The following is a 16,262-nucleotide window of genomic DNA, read 5'->3' as shown; positions in this document are numbered from 1 at the left end:
GGCAATACTTTATTGAACTACAAAACGGGCAAATAACATGCAGAACAGTTCCAGCAAAATATCCAAGTGGTGCAAAATGAGTCTCACACTGTAAGGATTCGGAGAAGAATCAGAGAGTGGACCCTCTGGGTTGTGACTCTAGAGCCCCCGAGGACGAGCGGACCAGATGGAACCACCCCCTATACAGGGAGCGTTAGGAGCAGTTCCAAGGGGGGAATGGAGACACAATGGCTAGAGCCAAAGGGACGGCTGAAACAAAGGAAGGAGAAGGTAGACAGGCTATAGGGAACTGGAACAGACTCGGGAAGATATATGGATTTAGAGACATAGGAGAGAGACATGGGAACCACGAGGCTGCAAAAGAAATAAAAAGAGAAAGAACTTAAGAACTATACTATAAACAGGAGGGAATAAGAAACGGAAAAACTGATACAGGACTGGGAAAGGGCAGATAAAGCGGAGACACTCAGTGGACTGGAACACAGGACTGGCATGGCAGAGACACAGGGAGGACGAAGCTGGAACGCAGTGCAGACACTGCTGGAACGAAGGGTAGACACAGCGGAGACACAGAGTAGACAGAGCTGGAAAGCAGGGAAAACACTGCGGAGACCAAGGGCAACAGGCGAAGAGAATGATACAGAGACCGGGTAGCCTAGGGCATAGGAACGCTGACGAAAGTGCAGAGTAACCTACGAAACAAAGACGTCTTACCTGGGAAGACGCCGGGAAGAAATACCAGATGGGTGTCGCCATGTTGGGGCGGAGCCATCAGGTCGCGACCTCCCAGGAGGCTCTGCGGCGCAGGAGACGCGACTGCGCATGCACGAAGAAACCAGACGCCGCGACCCAGTGAAGGGAGAAGCAGAGCGGCGTGGGACAGAGTCGCGAGCGCACCGAGGGATAGGAGAAGGCAGGTAAGTATGTGCAGTCGTAACACACAATTCCGCTGACTAGCCAGGATAAGAGCAGCTGTGACTTCAGAGCTTCCAAGACTGACTACCCCACCTGTAGCACGCAAAGAGATGAGGTAACGACAAGCTTAGGAAGATTACAGTCCATTGAGGTATAAGGCCAGCTGACAGGAGGGTCACATCCTGGCTTCTCCAAATATCTCCATGGAACCAGGTGACCAGCGGGTCCCAATCCTGGCTTTCTCTAAATGTATCCATGGGGCCCAGGTTTCCGGTGGGTCTAAATCCTGACTACCAAAAACATATCCATGGTTCAGTGATGGTCAATGGGGCATATATGTATTCTCTCAGCCGGGGTCGTGGTCCCCTAAGCTGGCATCCTGTTGAATGTTAAATATGTGCCCCTCATGATGGAGCCATGATGTTCTGGCCTCTATCCTGTAGAATGTTCCTGGCTGTGGTTTTGTAACAAGTCTCTGGTTCTTCCGATCTCTGGATCTCTTGGCTGTCTGGATGTATATTGTTAGAGGCATATCCCACTTATATAGCTCACAATTGTTGTCCTTCAAGCCAGCATTCAGAGGTCAAGAGAAAGATGTGATGAGGTTAACTCACACTGTTTGGCTATTTAATCAATTTGCATAGTTTTTACTCCTCTGTTTTGCAAATCAAAATGCCAATGGTCATTCAACATATTAAGCAAACCTCATTGTTTAATTACCCTGCATCTCCCTCATCCAGGATAACAGCAGAATATATACGAACAAAAGTCTGTGTTTACTTGACCAACCAAAGAACAAACATATCAATTCAAAAGTCAACATATAGATAAATCTATTCTTACTGGCTTACTGAAAATAGACACATGGTTAATTAAGATAAAATGCTGTGTCGTCACAGTGGGTTTTAAACTGGGTCCATTAAATGGGCAACCAAACACCTAGACTTCTAGCAGGCCTTAAAGGGACTGTGTCAGCACAAGATGACTGTTCAAGCTAAGTTCCACTGCTCGGTGCTTCACTGTGGGGTCAATCATTTAAATACATCTTTCCACCTGCTTGTTTTCCCTCAATCTCCAACCCGTCTTCTTTAATTGACAGCTCTGGTTTCATAGAGCCAGGGAAGGGTGTAAATAGATGGAAACCAAGCAGGTTGGAAGGTGTATATATAACTGATTGTCCCTGCCATGGTGCAATGAGCACCTGTACTTAGTTTGAACTGTCATTCATGGGAAGCACCTAATCACCTGATATTTAACAGGAAGAAATACAAGATTCTACAACTGGGCAAAAAAAACAACAAAAAGGACATTTGAAGAATGGGAGGAATAGAACTATGCAACAGCACACGTGAAAAAGACGGGTGAATTAATAGAACACAGACTGCACGTGAGTCAACAGTGCGATGCAGCAGCAAAAAAGTTCTAGGATACATTAAGAGAAGCATAGAGTCTAGATCATGTGAAGTAATTATCCCCCTCTATTCCTCCTTGATCAGACCCCATCTAGAATATGGTGTCCAGTTCTGGGCACCACATTTTGAAAAAGACACTGAAATAAACAGGAGCGAGTTCAGAGAAGATCGACCAGGATGGTGAGCACACTGCAAAGTATGTCCTACAAGGAATGGTTAAAGGATCTGGGAATGTTTAGCTTGCAAAAGAGAAGGTTAAGAGGACACTTAATAGCTGATGACAAATATCTGAAGGGCTGTCATAGTGTAGAGGGATCATCAATATTCTCATTTGCACATGGAAACACGAGACGCAATGGAATGAAACTGAAAGGGACAAGATAGATTAGAAAATAAAATTTGACCGTGAGGGTCATCAAAGAGTGGAACAGGCTGTCACGAGAGGTGGTGAGTTCTCCTTCAAAGGAGGCTGGACACACATCTGTCTGAGATGGTTTAGTGAATCCTGCATTGAACAAGGGGTTGGACACGATGACCCTGGAGGTCCCTTCCAACTCTAACAGTCTATGATTCTATGATATATTCTGTGCTGATAGTCCCTTTAAAAGAAGTGTCCACTCTACCCAGCACCTCATCAATATTGGTGTCTGGAGCCTTGACTCCGCAGCTTCATCTTGTTAAAGGCGCGACCACTAAGTAAGCAACAGAGTCCTTACAGCAATAGCACATGTCCATACTAAGTAGCTGTGAACCTTGAGTACCTGCAGAGACCAAATCGTGCAACCGCATTTCCTGAGCAGCTGAAAACCGTAACAAGCACCGGAGTGAAGATGTGTCCTGATGGAGAATACAAGTGCTTGTTGGACTGATAACTTTTTAAAATCTTCCTTGGCAGAATTTCTCCATATTTTAAGCCACTGCATGTACATCTGTACGCAGGGAATATTAGGTATAGTGTGACATCACTACGCCATCCGTGCTGGGACTCTGAAGCCGTGTTGGCCTGCTGGCCTACAGCGGTGTACAGGATCTAACTGTATTGGTATTTTTAGTGGCTCATCCAACCAGAAGTCCGCTAACAAGAAAAGTGCTAGCGACGTCGCTTTTTAATGGTGCACAATTTCAAATAAAAACAAAAGAAAGTTGTCATTCTTTTTTTTTTTCTTTTTAAATGTTGTGCTCCTAAGAATTCTGTATCCACCACCATGGCCCCACATGTTACACAATTGCATGGTACTCAAGGTTTCCTTATTGGGAAGCCTTCATTCATGATCTCAGGGATGTTCTTTTATGTCTGTGTTAGTGATGAGCGAATATACTCGTTGCTCGGGTTTTCCCGAGCACGCTCAGGTGATCTCCGAGTATTTGTTAGTGTTCGGAGATTTGGTTTTCATCACCTCAGCTGAATGATTTACAGCTATTAGCCAGGCTGAGTACATGTGGGGGTTGCCTGGTTGTTAGTTAATCCCCACATGTAATCAAGCTGGCTAAGAGATGTAAATCATGGTGCTGAGGTGATGAAAACTTAATCTCCGAACACTAACAAATACTCGGAGATCGCCCGAGCGTGCTCGGGAAAACCCGAGCAACGAGTATATTCGCTCATCACTAGTCTGTGTTACTTCAAACTGAATATTTCTATTAGCTATATCCACTTTGTTCCTCTAGAGGGCACCAAAACTGCCATACAATTCCACATCCCCACCTGTTCACACTTTGTTTTATTCAGGCACATAGGATTTTTATGACCGGAATATTCTGCAACATAAAGATCCGCTTGTCATTATGTTCCCATGCCCAGAGTATGCTGAAAAAACATCCTTTTGTTATACGCTGGTGCGGTACACATCAGCATACAGTGGGGGAAATAAGTATTTGATCCCTTGCTGATTTTGTAAGTTTGCCCACTGTCAAAGACATGAACAGTCTATAATTTTAAGGGCAGGTTAATTTTAACATTCAGAGATAGAATCTATTGATATCATTACCTTAGATTGTCTGTCATCCACTTCCGTCTGGACGTCCCCGAATCCCACAATCCACCGTGCCGCACCAGAAGTACGCCGACCGCCATATTGGAATACCCAAGTGATGGGTATTCCTATATGGCACCCGCTGGTGATACCAGGCCCTTGCGCAGTACCACCAGCGGGTCATCACCGGACTCCCCGCTACTGGGACTCCCCCGCCGCAAGAACCCCACGCTGCAAGGACCCCTCCCCACCGCTGGGATCCAGGCCGCCGCTGGGATCCCGACCGCCGCTGCTCGGATCCAGACCAGCGGGCACCCTCCCCGCCGGAAGATTCTCAGTGCTGCAAAGCTTGCCCCCATCAGGACGTCATCACCCTCCCGATGCGATAGCATCGGGCCTCCATCTAGTATCAAAAATAGAATCCAGAAAATCACATTGTATAAATTTTATAAATTTATTTGTATTTTGCACTGAGAAATAAGTATTTGATCCCCCACCAACCATTAAGAGTGCTGGCTCCTACAGACCAGTTAGACGCTCCTAATCAACTCGCTACTTGCATTAAAGACAGCTGTCTTACATAGTCACCTGTTGTGAATTAGACTTTTTTGGCTCCCTCTTGTGGTCACTAGTGATATAACTCTGGGATTGTCTTTCCTCAGTTTGGCACCCACCTGGGTCGTTAGTCCAGGGGTGTTGCTATATGAACTTCCTGAATTCTCAGTCTGGTGCCTGGCATCGTTGTAATCAGTCCTTTCTGTTTGCTCCTGTCTGCTGGTCCTGGTTCTTGCAAAATTAAGCTAAGTCTTGCTTCCTTGTTTTTTGGTTATTTGCATTGCTCTAATTTTTTTCCAGCTTGTACTAAATGTGATTCCTGATTTTGCTGGAAGCTCTAGGGGGCTAGTATTCTCCCCCCGGGCCGTTAGACGGTTCGGGGGTTCTTGAATATCCAGCATGGATATTTTGATAGGGTTTTTGCTGACCGTATAAGTCATCTTACTATATTCTGCTATTAGTCAGTGGGCCTCTCTTTGCTAAATACCTAGTTAATTCTTACGTTTGTCTTTTCTTCTTACCTCACCGTTATTATTTGTTGGGGGCTTGTATCCAACTTTTGGGGTCTTTTCTCTGGAGGCAAGAAAGGTCTATCTTTTCCCTTTTAGGGTTAGTTAGTTCTCCGGCTGGCGCGAGACGTCTAGAACCAACGTAGGCACGTTCCCCGGCTGCTGCTATTTGTGGTGCTAGGATTGAATATACGGTCAGCCCAGTTACCACTGCCCTATGAGCTGGTTTTTTGTGTTTGCAGACTTGGTATTTATTTCTGAGACCCTCTGCCATTGGGGTCATAACAGTATGCCAGGCCAACATTGAATGTTTAATGCATTGCAGAAGTGGGATAATAAGAAAGGAAATTCTGAGTTTTTGTTTTTTTTTCCTCTCTTTCTTCCTCCCCTTTACCTCTGAGTGGCTTATGCTTGCTGCAGACATGAATGTCCAGACTTTGATTACAAGTGTGGATCAGCTTGCTGCTCGTGTGCAGAGCATACAAGATTTTGTTACCAGTAGTCCAATGTCTGAACCTAAAATACCTATTCCTGAACTGTTCTCTGGAGACCGATTTAAGTTTAGGAATTTCAGGAATAATTGTAAATTGTTTCTATCTCTGAGACCCCGTTCGTCTGGAGACTCAGCTCAGCAAGTTAAAATTGTTATCTCTTTCTTGCGGGGCGACCCTCAGGATTGGGCTTTCTCGCTAGCGCTAGGAGATCCGGCATTGGCGAATATTGATGCGTTTTTTTCTGGTGCTCGGATTGCTTTACGAGGAACCCAATCTTGAAATTCAGGCAGAAAAAGCCTTGCTGGCTATTTCTCAGGGCCAGGATGAAGCTGAAGTGTATTGCCAAAAATTTCGGAAATGGTCCGTGCTTACTCAGTGGAATGAGTGTGCTCTGGCCGCAAATTTCAGAAATGGCCTTTCTGAAGCCATTAAGAATGTGATGGTGGGTTTCTCCATTCCTACAAGTCTGAATGATTCCATGGCGCTGGCTATTCAAATTGATCGGCGTTTGCGGGAGCGCAAAACTGCTAATCCTCTGGTGGTGTTGTCTGAACAGACACCTGATTTAATGCAATGTGATAGAATTCAGACTAGAAATGAACGGAAAAATCATAGACGTCAGAATGGGTTGTGTTTTTACTGTGGTGATTCTACACATGTTATATCAGCATGCTCTAAACGCCTAACAAGGGTTGTTAGCCCTGTCGCCATTGGTAATTTGCAACCTAAATTTATTTTGTCTGTGACTTTAATTTGCTCATTGTCTTCCTACCCTGTTATGGCGTTTGTGGATTCAGGTGCTGCCCTGAGTCTTATGGATCTGTCATTTGCCAGGCGCTGTGGTTTTGTTCTTGAGCCATTGGTAAATCCTATCCCTCTTAGAGGTATTGATGCTACGCCATTGGCGGAAAATAAACCGCAGTTTTGGACACAGGTAACCATGTGTATGACTCCTGAACATCGGGAGGTGATTCGTTTTCTTGTTCTGCATAAAATGCATGATTTGGTCGTTTTGGGTCTACCATGGTTACAGACCCATAATCCAGTCTTGGATTGGAAGGCAATGTCTGTGTCAAGTTGGGGCTGTTATGGAATTCATGGTGATTCCCCGCCGGTGTCTATTGCTTCCTCTACTCCTTCGGAAGTTCCTGAGTATTTGTCTGATTTTCAGGATGTATTCAGCGAGTCCAGGTCCAGTGCTCTGCCTCCTCATAGGGACTGTGACTGCGCTATAGATTTGATTCCAGGTAGTAAATTTCCTAAGGGAAGACTATTTAATCTGTCTGTACCTGAGCATACCGCAATGCGTTCGTATATCAAGGAATCTCTGGAGAAGGGGCATCCTCTTCCCCTCTTGGTGCGGGATTCTTTTTTGTGGCCAAGAAGGACGGATCTTTGAGACCTTGTATTGACTATCGGCTTCTGAATAAAATCACTGTTAAATTTCAGTATCCTTTGCCTCTGTTGTCGGACTTGTTTGCCCGGATTAAAGGTGCCAAATGGTTCACCAAGATAGATCTTCGTGGTGCGTACAACCTTGTGCGCATTAAGCAGGGAGATGAATGGAAAACTGCATTTAATACGCCCGAAGGTCATTTTGAGTACTTGGTGATGCCTTTTGGGCTCTCTAATGCTCCTTCAGTGTTTCAGTCTTTTATGCATGATATTTTCCGGAAGTATCTGGATAGATTTATGATTGTTTATCTGGATGATATTCTGTTTTTTTCTGATGATTGGGACTCGCATGTAGAGCAGGTCAGGATGGTGTTTCAGGTCTTGCGTGAGAATGCTTTGTTTGTTAAGGGCTCAAAGTGTCTCTTTGGAGTACAGAAGGTTCCCTTTTTGGGTTTTATTTTTTCCCCTTCTGCGGTGGAGATGGACCCAGTCAAGGTCCGAGCTATTCATGATTGGACTCAACCCATGTCAGTTAAGAGTCTTCAGAAGTTCTTGGGTTTTGCTAACTTCTACCGTCGTTTTATCGCTAATTTTTCTAGCGTTGTTAAACCTTTGACGGATATGACCAAGAAAGGTTCTGATGTTGCTAACTGGGCTCCTGCAGCCGTGGAAGCTTTCCAAGAGTTGAAGCGCCGGTTTACTTCAGCGCCTGTTTTGTGCCAGCCTGATGTCTCACTTCCCTTTCAGGTTGAAGTGGATGCTTCTGAGATTGGGGCAAGGGCCGTTTTGTCGCAGAGAGGTCCTGGTTGCTCTGTAATGAGACCATGTGCTTTTTTCTCTAGGAAGTTTTCGCCTGCTGAGCGGAATTATGATGTTGGCAATCGGGAGTTGCTGGCCATGAAGTGGGCATTTGAGGAGTGGCGTCATTGGCTCGAGGGTGCTAAGCATCGTGTGGTGGTCTTGACTGATCACAAAAATCGAGTCTGCTAAACGCCTGAATCCTAGACAGGCCCGTTGGTCATTGTTTTTCTCCCGTTTTGACTTTGTGGTCTCGTATTTACCAGGTTCAAAGAATGTGAAGGCTGATGCTCTTTCAAGGAGCTTTGTGCCTGACTCTCCTGGAGTCGCAGAACCAGTTGGTATTCTTAAAGAGGGAGTAATCTTGTCAGCCATTTCTCCGGATTTGCGACGTGTGTTGCAGAGATTTCAGGCTGGTAGACCTGACTCTTGTCCACCTGACAGACTGTTTGTTCCTGATAAGTGGAGTCATTTCCGAGGTTCATTCCTCGGTGTTGGCAGGGCATCCGGGAATTTTTGGCACCAGAGATTTGGTGGCTAGGTCCTTTTGGTGGCCTTCCTTGTCACGGGATGTGCGGTCATTTGTGCAGTCCTGTGGGACTTGTGCTCGAGCTAAGCCTTGCTGTTCTCGTGCCAGCGGGTTGCTCTTGCCCTTGCCTGTCCCGAAGAGGCCTTGGACACACATTTCCATGGATTTCATTTCAGATCTTCCGGTGTCTCAGGGCATGTCTGTCATCTGGGTGGTATGTGATCGCTTTTCCAAGATGGTCCATTTGGTATCTTTGCCTAAGCTGCCTTCCTCTTCCGATCTGGTTCCTTTGTTCTTTCAGAATGTGGTTCGTTTACACGGCATTCCTGAGAATATCGTGTCTGACTGAGGATCCCAGTTTGTTTCCAGGTTCTGGCGATCCTTTTGTGCTAAGATGGGCATTGATTTGTCGTTTTCGTCTGCCTTTCATCCTCAGACTAATGGACAAACGGAACGAACTAATCAGACTCTGGAGGCTTATTTGAGGTGTTTTGTTTCTGCAGATCAGGATGATTGGGTGACCTTCTTGCCGTTGGCTGAGTTTGCCCTTAATAATCGGGCTAGTTCCGCTACTTTGGTTTCGCCATTTTTCTGCAACTCTGGTTTCCATCCTCGTTTTTCCTCGGGACATGTGGAGCCTTCTGACTGTCCTGGGGTAGATTCTGTGGTGGATAGGTTGCAGCAGATTTGGAATCATGTGGTGGACAACTTAAAGTTGTCACAGGAGAAGGCTCAGCGTTTTGCCAACCGCCGCCGCGGTGTGGGTCCCCGACTTCGTGTTGGGGATTTGGTATGGCTGTCTTCTCGATTTGTTCCTATGAAGGTCTCCTCTCCTAAATTTAAGCCTCGCTTCATCGGTCCTTACAAGATATTGGAAATCCTTAATCCTGTGTCCTTTCGCTTGGATCTTCCGGTGTCGTTTGCCATTCACAACGTGTTCCATAGGTCTTTGTTGCGGCGGTACGTTGTACCTGTGGTTCCTTCTGTTGAGCCTCCTGCTCCGGTATTGGTTGAGGGCGAGTTGGAGTATGTGGTGGAGAAGATCTTGGATTCTCGTCTCTAGCGGCGGAGGCTTCAGTATCTGGTCAAGTGGAAGGGCTATGGTCAGGAGGATAATTCCTGGGTGGTTGCCTCTGATGTGCATGCGGCCGATTTAGTTTGTGCCTTTCACGCTGCTCATCCTGATCGCCCTGGCGGTCTTGGTGAGGGTTCGGTGACCCCTCCTTAAAGGGGGGGTACTGTTGTGAATTAGACTTTTTTGGCTCCCTCTTGTGGTCACTAGTGATATAACTCTGGGATTGTCTTTCCTCAGTTTGGCACCCACCTGGGTCGTTAGTTCAGGGGTGTTGCTATATGAACTTCCTGAATTCTCAGTCTGGTGCCTGGCATCATTGTAATCAGTCCTTTCTGTTTGCTCCTGTCTGCTGGTCCTGGTTCTTGCAAAATTAAGCTAAGTCTTGCTTCCTTGTTTTTTGGTTATTTGCATTGCTCTTATTTTTTGTCCAGCTTGTACTAAATGTGATTCCTGATTTTGCTGGAAGCTCTAGGGGGCTGGTATTCTCCCCCCGGGCCGTTAGACGGTTCGGGGGTTCTTGAATATCCAGCGTGGATATTTTGATAGGGTTTTTGCTGACCGTATAAGTCATCTTACTATATTCTGCTATTAGTCAGTGGGCCTCTCTTTGCTAAATACCTAGTTCATTCTTACGTTTGTCTTTTCTTCTTACCTCACCGTTATTATTTGTTGGGGGCTTGTATCCAACTTTTGGGGTCTTTTCTCTGGAGGCAAGAAAGGTCTATCTTTTCCCTTCTAGGGTTAGTTAGTTCTCCGGCTGGCGCGAGACGTCTAGAACCAACGTAGGCACGTTCCCCGGCTGCTGCTATTTGTGGTGCTAGGATTAGATATACGGTCAGCCCAGTTACCACTGCCCTATGAGCTGGTTTTTTGTGTTTGCAGACTTGGTATTTATTTCTGAGACCCTCTGCCATTGGGGTCATAACAGTCACCTTTATAAAAGACTCCTGTCCACAGACTCAATTAGTCAGTCAGATTCTAACCTCTACAGCAGGGGTCGGGAACCTATGGCTCGCGAGCCAGATATGGCTCTTTTGATGGCCGTATCTGGCTCGCAGACAGGGCTCCTACCTGTCTATGGGAAGGATCAGTGGCGTAGGAAGGGGGGTGCGGGGGGGGCGGTCCGCCCCGGGCGGCACAATGCGGGGGGCGGCACAATGCGGCGGTGAGTCAGTGGCGTATCTAGGGGGGCGCAGCCGGCAGGGGGGCGCAGTCGGGCCGCCTAAAGCGGCGGTCCGCAGTGTCTCCCCCGGCGGCTGCATTCTGTCACCCCCCGCACTGGGAGTCAGCTGTTCTCTGTGCCGACTGTCAAGCTGACAGCCGGCACAGAGAAGCTGCGGCGCGCCGGCTCCCAGTGTTCAATTGTACTCGTATCTGTGATGCGAGTACAATTGAAGCTCTGACTGCCGGGTCAGAGCGACGCCAGCAGCGTGATCAGGTCATGTGATCACGCTGCTGACGTCACTCACCTGCGCGGCAGAGCAGGAGCTGCAGATCGACCAGGAGACACAGAGCGGTGGAAAGTGCTCCAGTGGAGCTGAAGACACCGAAGGTGCATATAATATTGTGGGGGGATTTACTGTGAGTGGGGATGGGGGGCATATAATATTGTGGGGGGATTTACTGTGAGTGGGGATGGGGGCATATATTGTGGGGGGGGATGGGGGCATATATTGTGGGGGGGATTTCATGTGAGTGGGGATAGTGGGATATATTATTGGATTGGGGATATTTAATATGAGTGGAGATGGGGGGATTTATTGTGGGGGGAAATTTAATGTGAGTGGAGATGGGGTATTTATTGTGTGTGGGGGGAGATTTGTCATGGGGATGGGGGGATTTAATGTGTGGGGGAGATCTGAGGACACAAAATGAAGAGCAAAGGGGGAGATGGGGGGGCATATATGAGGAAACAGTATGGGGGATGGGTGCAGACAGCTTGGGGTCAAACGGGGGAATGTATGCGGACACAGTATGAGTAGCGATGTGAAAAACGTATGTGGACAGAGTACGGGGAGTGAGGGTGTTGGGATGTGTGCATGCGTAGCATGGGGGACAGTGTAAGGGCACAGCCAGGAGGGGACAGTATACAAAGGAGGGGGAGTGTGATGAGAGAGTACAGTATAAATACTGGGCCCTATAGGGGGGACACAGTGTGAGAGGTCAGTGTGAAGAGGGGTCCGGTATAGAAAGGGGAGGTCAGTGTGAAGAGCATGTACCATAAGACAGACAGTGTGGGGGTCATATTTTATGCAGACAATATAGTGAGGGGAAATTTTTTATTCAGGAGCATTATAATGACACTTGTATCTTTAAGGGCGTCATGTGGAGATTTTCTGCAAAAGAGCGGAGAAGATGGAAGTCTGCAGAGACAGCTGTGGATGAGAAAACTCAACATGGGGAGAACGGCTCCAGAGGAGACGTCATCTATCAGGTACCTGGATGTAAATGTTATTTGTGATACTAACTCTCATGTTTTTATTTATGTTAGGAGCATTAAAGGGGATGTCCAGGTTTGTGATGAGTCTGCAGTCATTCTTTGTGACTGCAGACTTCTGACTTCTCACAGTGCGCCCTGCACACTGTCAGGATTCTCTGGTGCTGGCGATTTACATACATGCGGTCACGTGCTGACTAGACATGTGTGGCCTCACTCTATGAAAATGAACTGAGTGAGGCCGGGCACGTCTAGTCGGAATGTGGTCAGAAGTATACAAATCACATGCTTGTGCTGACATGACTGTCCACCGGCAAGGGAGAATCCTAAAAGTGTGCAGTGCATGCGTTGTGAGAATTCAGAAGCGTGCGATGTCAGGATTCAGCTCCGCAGGTTCCAGTCGTCGACACATGGAAACTTCACTCATATGCGATTTTCATACTCATGGTCCTGTGACAACGAGCTTCTCTTCTGCTTCTCTCAGTTTTTCACTGAACATTGGGAGCTTAAGGGAGAGGAGCTCGTCGGTACATGACTAAGTGTGAAAATCGCATACGTTCTGGGGGGGGCGCCAAACTCGGGAACAGCCCCGGGCGGCAAAAGCTCTAGCTACGCCCCTGGGAAGGATGCATGCACCGCGCTCCATCAGGCCGTGGTGCACGCTGATATTGGTAGTTCTTTGATGGCCTGATAAGCATTGGCGGCAGTGGTGAGCGGCAGGGAGCATGGACTACATTTCCCATAACTCCCTGCATAGCCGCGCCGTCTGCAAGCACGTACGGCTCTCGCGGAATTATATTTCAAAATATGTGGCGTTTACGGCTCTCTTACCCAAAAAGGTTCCTGACCCCTGCTCTACAGCATGGGCAAGACCAAAGCAGGAATGGGCTATAAAACCATAAGTAGACGCTGGGTGAGAAGGAGGCAACTGTTGGTGCAATAGTAAGAACATGGAAGAAATACAAAAGGACTGTTAATCGACATCGATCTGGGGCACCGTGCAAAATCTCACCTCGTGGGATAGCCTTGATCATGAGGAAGGTGAGAGATCAGCCTAAAACTACACAGTGGGAACTTGTTAATGATCTTAAGGCAGCTGGGACCACAGTCACCAAGAAAACCATTGGTAACACATTAAGTTTAAAATCCTGCAGTGGCCGCAAGGTCCTCCTGCTCAAGAAGGAACTTGTGCAGGCCCGACTGAAGTTTGCCAATGAACACCTGGATGATTCTGTGAGTGATTGGGAGAAGGTGCTGTGGTCAGATGAGACAAAAAATTGAGGTCTTTGGCATTAATTCAACTTGCTGTGTTTGAAGGAAGAGAAATGCTGCCTACGACCCAAAGAACACCTTCCCCACTGTCAAGCATGGAGGTGGAAGCATTATGTTTTGGAGGTGTTTCTCTGCTAAGGGCACAGGACTACTTCACTACATCAATGGGAGAATGGATGGAGCCATTTACCGTAAAATCCTGAGTGACAACCTCCTTTCCTCCGCCCGGACATAAAAAATGGGTCGTGGCTGGGTCTTCTAGCAAGACTATGACCCCAAACATACAGCCAAGGCAACAAAGGATTGGCTCAAAAAGAAGCACATTAAGGTCATGGAGTGGGCTAGCCAGTCTCCAGACCTTAATCCCATAGACAACGTATGGAGGGAGTTAAAGCTCCGAGTTGCCAAGAGACAGCATCAAAATCTTAATGATTTAGAGATGATCTGCAAAGAGGAGTGGACCAAAATTCCTCCTGACATGTTAACAAGGGTTTTGCCACCAAGTATTACGTTTTGTTTTCCAGAGGGATCAAATACTTATTTCGCACTGCAAAATGCAAATAAATTTATAGAATTTATACAATGTGATTTTCTGGATTTTATTTTTTATATTTTATCTCTCAATATTAAAATTAACCTACCCTTAAAATTATAGACTGTTCATGTGTTTGTCAGTGGGCAAACTTACAAAATCAGCAAGGGATCAAATACTTATTTCCCCTACTGTAACTGTCTATTAACAGTATAGAGATGTGTTGTCTCTCTGCTTTACTTTACACTGGGCAAAGTAAGAAATGTCTACTGCATAGTATATGTACAAGACCACACTTTTATTAGTGAGGTCTTTACCACCAGCCATTACATCAGAAGATATAAGCCTGAAAAATACCTTGCTAATAAGGAATAATGCAAAATATCAGCCTTGGTTAAGATCAGGTGACAGGTCAGGTCACACCGGCATCCCCCCACCCCGACGCACGTTTTGCATCAAGATTCTTTCGGGGCTAAGGGTATTTTTTGGGCTTATGTCTTCTGATGTGGCCTTTTGTCACTGTTACTCTTTCTTATGTAAGACTATTCCCGCATCTGGAATAAATTAGGTGGTATATGATTATTGTCATTTCTACAGACAATGCCCCTTTTGTTAAACTTTTGCTATAGGCTGGCGTAGTTGTTTACACGTTAATTAGCTGAGTGTGTCAGTATATACTGTTACAATTCTATTCCCCTGATTGGTCTAAGTGCACTAGAATAGTGGGCATTTCCCTCATTGACTGGTTACATTACTAATATCCCATCCCTTGTAGATTGTGAGCCTTTGCGGGCAGGGTCCTCTCTCCTCCTGTACCAGTTATGACTTGTATTGTTTAAGATTATTGTACTTGTTTTTATTATGTATACCCCTCCTCACATGTAAAGCGCCATGGAATAAATGGCGCTATAACAATAAATAATAAATAATAATAATATCATGAGTTGCCTTACTTTGTGGACTCATAACCTCAGTATTTGGTATTTACTTCTGTATTAATTGGGCCAAGTACACAGTGGCATCCCTCATATGAGGCACCTTGTGGTTTTTTCATTCATTTTAATTGTCTAAATTTTGATAAAGATTATCAACATTTTAAACTATGGTTCTCTTTGTTTGTTTGGGCTATTTACCACCAACCTGAATGTGTTATGTATATTGTATAGGACGTGCCATTAGTACAATTGTCTGGACCTTTTGAACTTTACTAACTGGGGGGAAAGGGAGAAGGACCAGAAGTAGAACACAGAAGACTACAACATGTCTGACACTTCAATTATCTACAAGTTATAACTCTAGGAAACCAGGTTGGCATAGATCTTATTGGGGTTCTCCACCACCTGAAAATTGCCCTTTTAAATAAGAGCCTTACTCCACCATGCTGAGTCTGGAGCTTATATTGTAGATGAGTCCCTCCACTCCATCAGTTTACTAGGGTTTCTCTTTTTTTTTTTTTCATTCCTCTAAAGTTTTGACATTCCCTGCACCAATGAGAAGTGACCGGGGTGTGATCATTCGTAGCCTTCACAATCTGCACCAGGCAGGATCAGCACTTCATGTTCGTCCTCAGTGCAGGGCAACAGGTAAGAAGTTTTATTACCATAGACCCTACGTAGATGACCATCATAGACAAATTTATATAGTCAGCAGTCAATAAACTAATACTGTGGCTATAGATATTAGTGAGAACGTAATAATGTGATTATCTGTAGAATACACATTACTATCCTTTTTTCCAATATTTTACTTATTTTTACATACTTCATTCTATTATTATTGTTGTTATTATTCATTTTATTCCAATTATTTGTTTGTATTTTTAGGTTTTAATACTTGATACTATTATTTTTATTGTTTTTTGTTAATTTATTACTATTATTTTTGTTTGTTTCTAAACCATTTATTACTATTCTTTTTGTTGATTTTTATCATGTATTACTATTATTTTATAGCTTTTTCATCATTTATTACTTTTTATCTATTTAGTTTTTTTTTTTCATACTCTAATAGTATTCTCTTTTCACCTGATTTAATGGACAACCAGTCCAACTTTTATTATTAATTTTTGCACTAGATTTTTATTTTTTTTGTAACATACTTTAAATCTATTTTCAGATCTATACATTTTAGAACCTGACTCTGATATGTATTTCTATTTTTCACTCTCTAGACATTATAATCTATGATATGTGATACAAAAAATTGTCTCAATTAATGTTATGACTATAAATGTACATTTCATTTTTTATACAGAGTGTTAAGTTTTAGGCTTTATTGATATTAGTGTCAGAGGCTCCATTCCGATTCCATCAGATTCTTACCACCAAACAGCAGATGAAAGATGTGACAAATTTGGTGCATCTTAC

The 16,262-nt window shown here is 45.1% G+C and overlaps 1 protein-coding gene across 2 annotated transcripts in view; it reads left to right on the top strand.

Moving 5' to 3' along the window:
- The window catches only part of LOC143805035 (5-aminolevulinate synthase, erythroid-specific, mitochondrial-like), an 82,054-nt gene that overhangs the window by 42,477 nt on the left and 23,315 nt on the right, over nt 1–16,262 (top strand). The window contains exon 3 of one of the 2 annotated variants that reach the window (XM_077283775.1): nt 15,366–15,479. The exons of the other annotated variant lie outside the window; for it this stretch is intronic. The gene's annotated coding sequence lies outside the window, so the exon portion shown is untranslated. The remainder of the gene's footprint in view (nt 1–15,365; nt 15,480–16,262) is intronic. 2 annotated transcript variants of the gene reach the window in all.

This window comes from Ranitomeya variabilis, chromosome 2, assembly GCF_051348905.1.
Source record: "Ranitomeya variabilis isolate aRanVar5 chromosome 2, aRanVar5.hap1, whole genome shotgun sequence".
NCBI lineage: Eukaryota > Metazoa > Chordata > Amphibia > Anura > Dendrobatidae > Ranitomeya > Ranitomeya variabilis.
This window is presented reverse-complemented; position numbering and strand designations above follow the sequence as displayed.